This window comes from Zonotrichia leucophrys, chromosome 10 (assembly GCF_028769735.1).
Source record: "Zonotrichia leucophrys gambelii isolate GWCS_2022_RI chromosome 10, RI_Zleu_2.0, whole genome shotgun sequence".
Taxonomy (NCBI): Eukaryota; Metazoa; Chordata; class Aves; order Passeriformes; family Passerellidae; genus Zonotrichia; species Zonotrichia leucophrys.
In genome coordinates this window covers 15107206-15118385 of record NC_088180.1, presented here as the reverse complement: position 1 = coordinate 15118385, position 11180 = coordinate 15107206, and the positions used below count along the sequence as shown (strand labels likewise).

The 11180-nt window shown below is 41.2% G+C and overlaps 1 long non-coding RNA gene across 1 annotated transcript; it reads right to left on the bottom strand.

Annotated features, from left to right (window-relative positions):
• Positions 1-2693: 2693 nt before the first annotated feature.
• On the bottom strand, positions 2694-9588 carry LOC135452323 (uncharacterized). Its single transcript, XR_010441587.1, has 3 exons — positions 9487-9588; positions 7963-8040; positions 2694-3141 (listed from the first exon to the last, which is right to left on the bottom strand). It is a non-coding gene; the product is annotated as an uncharacterized LOC135452323 (long non-coding RNA).
• Positions 9589-11180: the final 1592 nt, after the last annotated feature.

The following is an 11180-nucleotide window of genomic DNA, read 5'->3' as shown; positions in this document are numbered from 1 at the left end:
AACCCTCCTCTCTCCCTGGCAGCGATGATCACCACAGCACAGGCAGCTCCACATCCTTTGTGATCAGAGAAGCTGCTCTAACACCAGCAATTAATTTCTCCTATTGGGACATCAGGGGCTTCAAACAGTTCACAAGCACGGCAAAATAGATGGCAAGACTCCAATTTTCTTCCATGAACTTTCTAGGTCAGAAATCAGGTTTTAAGGGCACAGGAGATCATACTGTCTGGCTTGCTCTATAATCCTGGAAAAGAGACCTGTCCTAGGCTGACCAGCTTGTGAATCGAGGCCACTGTTTTTCTTTAGTTGGCCCTGCAGAAAAAATAGATTTTTCTTTGGGCTGAACGCTCAGAATTCTTATGAAAATAAAAAGGTGAAAAAAGGGAATGGAAACAAAAAGGAAAGGGAAATGGAGGAGGAAGAGAAAGGGAAAGGAAAAAGAGGTGAAGGGGAAGAAAAAAGGGGAGGGAAAGGGGGGAATGAAATAATTTCTACTGTGTTAAACGCAGCTGGATATAAGCCTGCCATAATTTCACACACAAATCTTAACCTTTCCTCCCTCAGCTCGACCAGACTCCTGTAGTTCACAAAATGTTATCACAAGCGAGTTGGGCTGGCTGCACACTCCCGGCCCTGGCAGCATTCAGACCAGTATGAGACAAACCAGCTGTGCCGAATCCTGAGCTGAAGCGTTGCCATGAGGTTCATCTGGTTTAGATCAAAGGGCTATAGGGTGACTCTCATCAGAAAGTGCTGGGAATAGGAGACCTTAAACCTTTTGATTCCCACAGTCCCTCAACCTCCAAATAAATTAAAATATTTAATCAAAATCTAATGGCAGTGATCTTGTTTGTAGAAATGCTTTATTATCCCTTGCATTTTAACCACAATCTGCCTGGTTCCTAATGCGACCTAAAGAACTAGTCGGCATTTATTACAAATGCAAGGCAGAAAGCTTCTGGCTCAGCAATTAATCACTGACATGGAGGAATTTCTTCTCTCCAGGTGGGGAACCCATCCAAAAACTAAGAAAAATAATCGGGCTAATTAATTCTTATCTGCAAAGAGCAATTAGATAAATGACCTAAAAACAGGCCTGTCACCCCTAGTGAGGTGCTCGGCTTCTAAATAGAATAATGTCTCTTTGCCAGGCCATCTCTGCAGTGAAATGGAGATCACAGGGAGGAAGGGGAAAAGACAGCATGTGGGGAGGGAATGGACTGATAGGGGAGTAGGTTAATTAGAGCTGAGACCAGCCATTGATATAAAAAAAAATTAAACCAAAGCTCTGCACTCGGGTAGATTTGCTGTGATCCCATCACCTTCACAGCTCTGCCTTTGTGCAGCCAGAGGTACTAAGGAGAGTGAAGCCACATCTCCAAGCTACTTTAAGAGAGGAAATCCACTCACCAGGCTTGTCCACCACTGCATTGCATTTCACCTTGGTGAGTGGCACCCCTGACATGGCATCCTTATTAACTCTGAACTGTGTGTCTGCGGCACGGAACGATGGCACCAAAGTGAGATGCAAAATACTCTGCTTCAATTAGTTTGCTCCAGCAGACTTCTTCTGGTTTATATAGGAAATGTGCAATGCAGAAACCTTCAGGAGAGAGCCAAATTAATCTAAGCAGCAAAAGTGAGGAAGCAGTAAGAGTATTTGTACAGCAGACCTTTGCTCATCTGTGTATCCCCAACAAACTCTTGCTGTCCTTTCAGACATCTCATAGCCAGGCAAAAACCAGGAGAGTAATCAAAAGAGAAGAGAAAGGGCTTTGGACACATTAGGATAATATTAAGAATTTGTTTTTGCTTTCCTGTTCACAATTAAGTTCCTTGCTCAGTGGTACAAGGTATCTTTTTCCTGATCCTGCTGTTGTGCTTACTTATGTCATGACACCATGCCATGTCCAATGGCAGGGGACAAAGGGACACATTGAAGGAATTGATTCAGGCTTATTGAAGTATTTACAGAAATAAGCCTAAATGACCAGACATAAAATACTGCAGCAGTCAGATTAAAACAATCCACTGCAGTTATAGTTAATCAGGGCTTTAGCCTCCAAGGAACTGATTTGAGACTAACAAAGTGTTTTCCAGCTCCCAAACCCCATGCCAATCACGTTACTCCTGCCTTGGAGCTGTTAACAATACCAAATACAAAAGTAAATGCAAGTCTGCAGATAGTTTTACTGTTTCCAATATCCAAAGCTTCTTACAGTAAAAAAGAAAGACTAAAAAAATTACCATCCCCAGGGCTACAGATGCTGGTAAGAGACCTTTGTCTCTGTCTGAAACCTTGTGTGACCAAGGTTCTTATAATTTATACAAAGCAGATGCCTGCTTAAATGCTTTACTCAAAGCTGTCATGGCCCCTACATCCAAGCAGTTAACAATAAATTACAAGGACTAATGGATTAGATTAAGATGCATGAAAACATTGTATATATTCTGAAGAATGATACTTCACCTACCAAAAAAAAAAAACCAAAAAAAAAAACAAAAAAAAAAAAACCAAAAAAAAACATAAACCACTGCTGTGAATGTTTGGAAAGGAAAAGAGATATATATTCCAGTTAAGTACTTTGCTGCTTGCATTGGCTGAAATGCGGCGGCACAACAAAAGCAACCATCTGTGTTTAAACACAAAGGAAGAGACAAGCAAGTCTGTGTCAGTTTAAATTTATATTTTCCCTCGATGATGCTAATGTGAGGTTTAAGGCAGAGCAGAGCCCACAGGATGCCTAAGGATGTTTCTGGAAGATGAATGCATGTGTGGAAGATGGGCAACTCAGGTCCAGGTGTGAGCTTCTGCAGGGCTGGGGATGTTCTGGGGAGAAGGTTTGCTGCAGGAGCAGGATTCCTTCCTGAGCTTGTGTCCATTTCATAAACTTTGCCACAATTCAGAAAATAAAGATGAATAAGTTTCAGTTTGCACTTTTTGCTGCATATATTAAAATGGACAAGGCTCCAGGCACAGGCTGTTGAGGGGGGCTAATTGGAAGATTGTTCTTATAAATATCCTCTGTTCATTTTTTGTGAAGATGCAGGAAAGTTCTCAAGAACTGGAAATTCAGATGTTGCTGCAGTCCAGAGTGGATACTTGCTAATATTGCTGCATAATAGAAGAGCTGGGAGTATCTGAAAATAACACAGGAAAAAATGGAAAAGTAGCTCAGAAATTTGCAGGCCAATTGGTGTTTACAAGAAATGCCAGTGGTCCATTATCCAAACTTCAGAAAAGAAGGATGGAATGATGCAAATCAACACAGATTCACTAATAATTTAATTACATTTAGTAAAAAAAAAGAAAATGTGAAAACATCCGAACTGCAGTTTCCCTGACAAAGTTTATTCCCTTTTATTTCTGTGCCTGCTTTGGTTCTGTCAAGAAGACCCAAACCAAGGCTCATTCTCATCTTATCTAGAGTATGTTGGCTGCATCGTATTGGTAATATTCATGCCCAAAATAAAATTGGAGCTACCTGGAATTGAGAAATTTGGGACAGCTGGCACATCAATGTCCCCAACCCACTGCAAATGTCTGCAAGGGCTGTTTCTATATGTATCCTGTACAAGGATTGAGAGTCAGGAGAAATACCTTTTTTTTTTATCTTTCAGCCAACTCACTTATGTTTAATTTATACAGAAATAGGTACAGCCTCCTTCAGCACCAGAGCATTAGGGTGTTTTTAATGAATAACTTACAAGAAACAGTCACCTGCTAACAGGTCAGCCTCCCTTTTGTGTTTCATTCTAGTTTCATTAGTAAAGAAAAAAAGGCCTTTGATTGGATTAATGGAAATAGAACCACAGGGTTTAAATTATAAAGTATCCAGTGGTTATTTCTAGTAGCTCCTACTTTCAACTGGGATCATGATTTTTATCGTCTCAGGCTCAAAGCTTTTGTGTTTGACTGCCTTGGACTGCAACATGGAAAGGTTTTGCTTTAGCAGAAATCACATTTCATCTTTCTCTCTTCAGTGATGCAGCTAAACAGCCCCTGGCTTTAAGGCTATCACCCCTACTTGATCCCTGAGCTGCTGGGGTTGCTCTCGACAGAAACTTCTGAGCAGAATCCCTTTGGTTGTTTGCTTTTTTCTCCCCTCTACTCTCCTCATGTCCCTGCACCACCACCTTCCAGCGAGGGGCTATTTTTATTTATGTATTTATTTCTTTCCATTGAAACTGCAATATCTGGAGGTGGCTACAGGCAGGACACAGAGCCATATGCTGTGCCTAACTTATATAAACAGCGTCCTGGGTGACAGCCTTTCCTGGCCCATCTGCAGCTGCCAGGGAATCCATTATTTTTCTGGTCCCTGGGGAGAAAAAGTTCTTGAGCATCATTACTCCTAGGCAAATGTAACTGACTCTACCATGCACCCTAATTTGCTTGCCATAATTATAGGTCGCTCACCCCCCTTTGCTATTTATAAACCTTTTTTATTTATTTTTTGTACTTATCAATAATGAATGGAGGCTAGTGAATCATGGGGCTGTAAATTTGAATATTATGAAAATGCTAATAACAAGGTATCATAGGCAGCAGCACCCAGGTCTTATCAGCTGGTCAGATGCTCTATTAAGCAGCCAGTGAGGAGTTCAAGCAAATTGGTTATGTTAATGTCCTGTAGTACTTGGGGAAGATGAGGAGTTAGCAATTAATTTTTTTTCCTTCTTCTTCCCAGGCTGCAAGCCGACAAGGCAAATTTATATTCCTCCTATTCTGTGGGACCCCAGCTCGCAAGGGGGGCAAGGTGAAAATGCAGGAGCCTACCAAGAGCTTTCTGAGATCTAATTGAATGGTGCAACTGAAAAAGCTGCTGGGAGGGCGAAGGGCTGAGCAAGGAATAAATAAAGAAATATATAAATAAGCAAGCAAGCCCCAAAACAATGGGAATGAGGCATTCTTCCCCATTCATTCAGCTGACAGTGCTTTTGCAACTTAAACCTGTTTTATTAATTATGTTTGACATTTCCTTAATTAGTTTCATTTACATCCCATCAGCCCCTACCAGACGATTGCCCCATACATCATTTCACCAGAGGACTGAGATGCCTACAGAATTACAAAAACACCCCCCTCACTGCAAACCCCAGTAACTCATCACTGTAATTTTCACAGATTTTGAGAATTAATCTTTTCACCTCCTATTTCTCTTATAAAAATATATGGACATTTCATCTTTTTCTTTTAATTATTATGAATTTTTCAAAGGATTGTGATGCAGGACGAAATCTCTGGTTTCCTTCCATACATACAATTTGCTTTGTTTCACAGTTCTTATGTATCCTGACATTGACAAAATATGGACTCCAGTGAAGGATCCAATTCCATGGACTCTGCCTTGACTCCAGAGCCTCACTAGTAACCTCAGTGCTTTTCCCAGTTAGCTCTAGAAACTCACAATATTTTAATTTATGGAGAGATTCTTGCTGCCCCCATAGTTATTATGCGTTTTTTCATATATTGATTAATTTCTACAGAAGCCACGACAGACTTTTTACAACTTTAGTAAGAACGAAATGATTTTTTTGTTGTCGTTTCATGCCATTGCTCAGAGCTCTGGCGTGTTTGTCCTACCTCTCTCTCCATCCCCTCCAGGGGCTGGTGCGTGTGCTGTCACTCTGCACACTGAGCAGCCAGACACAGGACTGGCATTAGAGGCAGGCATTTCAGAAGTACACACTCTTTTGAAATCAGCTCAGTGCAGAGAACAGAGCGAGTCACAGCTTAGCACGAGGAGCATTCAGTGTGGAAGCTGCACAGCCAAAATCACACGGTGGAAATCCAATCTCCTGCAGGAGCAGAGCCCTGCATGCCCCACCTGGGAGCCACCTGGCAGGAGGCAGGACCTGCTGCCCACTTGGGCTGTCAGATGTCTGGTGCAGAACGTGGCTCTGCTGTCCAGCCCTCGGCACACAGACACTGCCTGATCCCGGCTGGGCTAAAGTGACAACCTGTTTTTGCTAATCCCAGAACGTGCTACCAGGAGCTGTCATTTCAGAGTCGTCACACTCTCTGTTGATAGCGCTGGAGTTAATCATGCAGAAGGAAAAAGCTTGTATTAAAGCAGATAATTATTCCCCAATTCCTTAATAATGCATGCGAAGGAAAGTGATTCTTATTGTCTTGGCAAACTGTGGTGCTTCAGCACATTTTTTGTTTAATATTGTTACCCAGGTATCTTTCCTCCTTTACACCACCTAGATCAGGGTTGTTACACTGAAACAGAGAGCTTTCTTTACTGTGAACTGCTATACCTTATACTCAGCCCATACTTACATTGTACCATTGGCACAGTAGGAGCTAATTGACATAAGTAACCAGGTTATCTTGATTGATTTGAGGAGTTCATCCAATTAAAAGGCAGCTGAGGAGATGTTGTCCCTATCCAACCACCTACCCTTGCAAGGGCTCTCCAGATCTGTGTGTAACAGCAGCACAGGGATTTGCCAGCTCAAGCCCTCCCAATACAAATACCAGATGGACTTACAAGCCCCAATAAAAGAAATATTAATGCAACATATGGAAATATATTCACTAAAAGAAACAGACTCAAAGAAATATTGATGTGCTTGCTTTCTCAGTGGGACTCATTTGCTAGGGCAGAGCTTGCTGCAGTCTCTTAACCACATTTCTCAGCCCTTTTGGCTCTGGGGCCAGGTCACGTGAAGCCAGGCAGATATTTCTGAGCTTTCAACAGGATCCAGATGTCACAGATGCTCTTGGTGCTCTGTCCTCTCCAGCCTTCACATAGATGGCCCTAGCCTGGGTTATAACCAACTGTCTCCTCAAATTAAGTCTGCCCAAAACTTTAAGCCTTCGCTTTAATAAAATTCTCTCAGCCCTCAGCCCTCAGAGGGGAGAAGATGGGGGAATAATGTTCTCGTTTCACCTCAGAGGTTATTACATCTGTGCTTTGGGAAGCAACAGACATCAGGGCTAGAGTTCCACAGTTGGACTAGACATAGAGAAAAAAATCTTGCAATTTGTTCTGAAACCAGAGAGATTTCATCCTGTTTTGGAAGCCTTCCAGGTAAAAGCCATGTCTGGGACCCTCTCCAGATTTTCTGCAAAGCACTGGCTGTTTCATTTCCAGATCATTTCAACCCTCAAGATCAAAGGGAGCCTGATTTTAAAAGCAGGAATTAAGTACTGGTGAAGAAGAAGGCAGTTTTAACTTTGCTGTAACCATACACATGATTCACAGAGGAGTTTCATCAAAAAGTTTGGGGGTGCTGGGTTTGTTTTGTTGTTTGTTTCTTGCTTCATTCCTTTCCTTGTTCTCTCTTATCTGTGATCCAAGCATTTCCCAAGACACTGCAAGAACATGGGTGTGAGAGGAATACGAAGCAGATTGTAGGGAAAAGGCTGATAAGTCCCATTCAAAATTTGCTGGTTTTTCTTTCTGAAGAATTCAGCTCAGAAGCTGTTGAGAGGAAATTTGGAGAGATGAAGATGGGGGATGAAATACCTATCCCCGTGGGACCACAAACAGCCCTGGGTGCTGTTCTTTGGGCTCTGGCTTCATAAAGTGGTTCTTTTTGAGTGAGGTTGGCTCCTTTTTAATAATGTCCTCTTCTGTCATTGATGCTATTTCATGGCAGGTTAACCTCAAAGGGCTTAGATCATTTCCCAGCTTTCCTGTTTGGATTCCACTACAAACACACGAACACAAACCCCAGACCCTCCAGTTCAATTATGAATAGTTTAAAACCTCCACTAAAGTAGTTTGGAAGATTTATCAGATACTGCTGGGGCTCCAGATTTATCTCAAATAGCATCAAATGACCAAAAAAGAAAAAAAAAATCAAAATATTTTTCTGCCACATGCTGTCATACATTGTCAGGGAACCTTGTGCTGTAGCTGCAGTGAAGTTGAATCTGATTAAAAGATCAGCAAACAAGGCAGGTTGAGGGGAATTTGATCTCATCATTGCTATGCCTGGAAATACCTGTCATCTTCTAGGTTGTCCTGCACTGTGACACTCTTTCTTATCCAGTTTGCCAATGGACATTCATGGTGACATTCTCTGCAAGCAAAAAGAGGGGAAAAGAAAAAAGAATAAGAGGAGTTTGAACCATACCAATTTTATTTTCAAGTTCTGTATTTTTATTCCTCTGAGATCAAGTCTAAACATAAATACCAATTATCAGAGCTACAGACAAATGAATAATTTGTTGTAAAACAATCCTGATTTATTCAAATGAGAGTAGAGGTGAAATTAGAGCTACGCAGGATATTATGTTAAAAAGCACACGCATACAAAAAGAAAACAAAATGTCTAATTTTAACATAGTGTTGTTATCTGTGATTAATGATTTCCGTGGGTGTATAACTCTTATGCAAAAATGCCATGTAATCATGTACATATTTGATTAAATAGCTTAATTTGTGTTCATTTAAAAAAAAATAAAATAAAGCCAAATAAGCTAGATAATGAGTGGGCGTGTTGTAGGAAAAGCAGATGGGATTTGAGGCACTAGCTGTGTTCAAAGGAAGCCACCAATTTCACTTCAAGAATATTTGCGTATGAAAGCTGATATTTTCTAGAAACATTCATGAGTAGAACACAGAGGGAAATTTTGCCAAATTCTGCTGTTTTTAATGAAGGCATGCGGGGGGGGAAAAAAAAAGTTCAGCTGAGCCCAGTTAAATTCCCACTCCACGGGAAGAGCATCTTTATTTATTTATTTTTCTCTATTTACTGGGAATGTTTTCTTTCTCTGAATCAATTATACCTACAGCATCCTTTTGTTTACTTCTGAGCCTCTGCCAACAACCTCCCCTTTCTTTGCCTTCACCTGTGGAATTAAATACTTACTTTTCATCACACAATAAAAAAGACACCTCCCCAGACTGGAAATAATGGGATCCTTTGGTGGTAAAGCTGTGTAAATCACAGTGTCAAATGAATGGACAAAGCTTTAATGGGGCTAATAAACACGTCCCTCTGTATTGAGCAAGGGGACTTTTTATGAAAATGATCAAATAAAGTAATAAAAAAGAAGGGGCTTCCCCTCTGGGTTTATGAGCTCTCTTGTTACACATCATGTATGACACACTGACTGGCAGACTATATGATGGACTGTCATACATTGCAGAATGACTTCAATTAGGATGATAAGATGACAAGTTCCCATAGTTCATATCTGGGTTGGCTGTGGGTTTTTTTTCAGCAGGGCTCTTACTTTGACCTCTTTCTTTCTAATGTTTGATATGAAATTTAAAGGGCCGGCTGAGGTCGTAGGAGACAAAATATGACTTATGTCAGGAGAGGGAGAGGAAGGCCACTTGTTTCTTTGTTTTCTCTTATATCCATGGGTAGGATCCTGTAATTCAGCCTCTGACTCACTATTGAAAATAATTAATGCCAACAGTTCAACCCACACTCACAACTCCAGAATTATAAACCAACACATACAGCCTGCCACTCAAAACTGACTGCAAAAATCACTGCAAACTCCTCAAAAGCTACCAACAAATCTGGAGGCACATCAGACAAGGTGACACACGATCCAGCATCCATGAGTGTCATTTATTTGCTTTACACTGACCAGTCCTGAATGTTGAATCACAAGGAAATGCCTGTATTTTTGCAGGGTAGAGACTGATTTTTGGCCCATAAAGACACACTGGAAGAAAGAGAAGGCTGAGATAATTTTCATTTCTGAGATTTTCCAGCTAAAACCTTGGTTTGAATATGTCTATTTGGCTGGTACAGGTAGGAAACTTGAAGAAGGAGTTGCGCCCAAAATGGATGGGGAGGCAGTGCTGTCAGCACTTTGAATCTTAGAGAAGAAAAAAAAAGGTATAAATTAGGAAGTATTTAAAATTTACAGATGTTTTTGAGGGTCTGAAAAATTTCACATTTTAAAAAATAACCCCCCAAACCAGCCAGTGTACAAGCCCTTCTTTTAGGGTTATTTTAGGGTTCTTTAAAGGACTATGTTCCGACGGTCATCAGGAGCAAATATTGCTCTTGTAAGACCTACACATAATACTACTGGGTCAGGCTCAATCTCAGACTGCTTCTTCTGTGGCAGCCATAAAACAGACAGAGTGAAGATGGAAAGCTATTCATCCTCAGCAGGGCTGAGCTGGCTCCCTGATATTGCTGATCCTGAGGAGCATCATGTGCCTGACCCCAGGGATGCTCCCTGGGTGGACAAGCATCTCCTCACCCACTCAGGCTCTGACCCTGGCATTTTACATGGTTGCATGGTTTGAAACAGCCCACCAACCTGGAAAAGGAAAATGCTTTCCAATGGAAGATCACATATTTTCCAGGTGGCCTATTCTGCGGATTCAGCGTTATTGCAGAGGATTTGCCTTTAAGTCAAAAAATTGCTTGTGTACGAGTCTCAAAAGCAAATCAGCAAGTGGAAGGAGTGGGATAATGGAGGCACTTATCTCTGCACAAAGGCACAAGTTTGATTTGCATAGATCCTGGCAGGAGTGACTCTGACTTTGAAGAATGGCACATGTCATGGTACGGGCACGGCAAAGATTGCGACTCAAACACACTGGAAAAGAAAAGCCTCACTGGGTAGAAACTGAATAGCAAAACTCACTTCACTTCTCCTTAGCTCTGAAAAGCCACAAATATCAGGAGGGTCTAGGAAGAATTTCCTGGGCATCTCCTCCTTGGGATAAATCGAGGTCTAAATCTAGACTAATGTGCCCAGAAGCTCCTGTTGAAGGAAAAAAAGAGAAAGAGAAAAGAAAAGAATAAATGGGGAAAATTCAGCAGAGTTTAATCTGAAGAGTGTATCCATCACCAAAAATGATACAAATCAGCTATTACTGGATCATGCAAAGGCAACTCTACTACCTGTGATCCTTCCTTCGCTTTCTAAACCTCTTTTCAGCCCAGCCTAATGAATTGTCAGAACTGTCAGACAGCTCCAAGGAATGACAAATGTCTATGATTTGCTGCTGCTACTTTGCTGAAAACACCTGATGTATATAGTCCTGAAATCCTCTGTTTTGTATTAAAGGCAAGTGTAAGCTGAAGGAATTGGTGTACATGTGGAGTTATTTTCTTTCCTTTTACATAAATGTAGCTTAACAAAAAGAATATGATAAAAGGAAGTTCAGGTTGAATATTGAAGTACTCCTAAATCAGGAAATGTCAAAAAATAAGGCAGAAAATACAGCTTCAACCGTGGC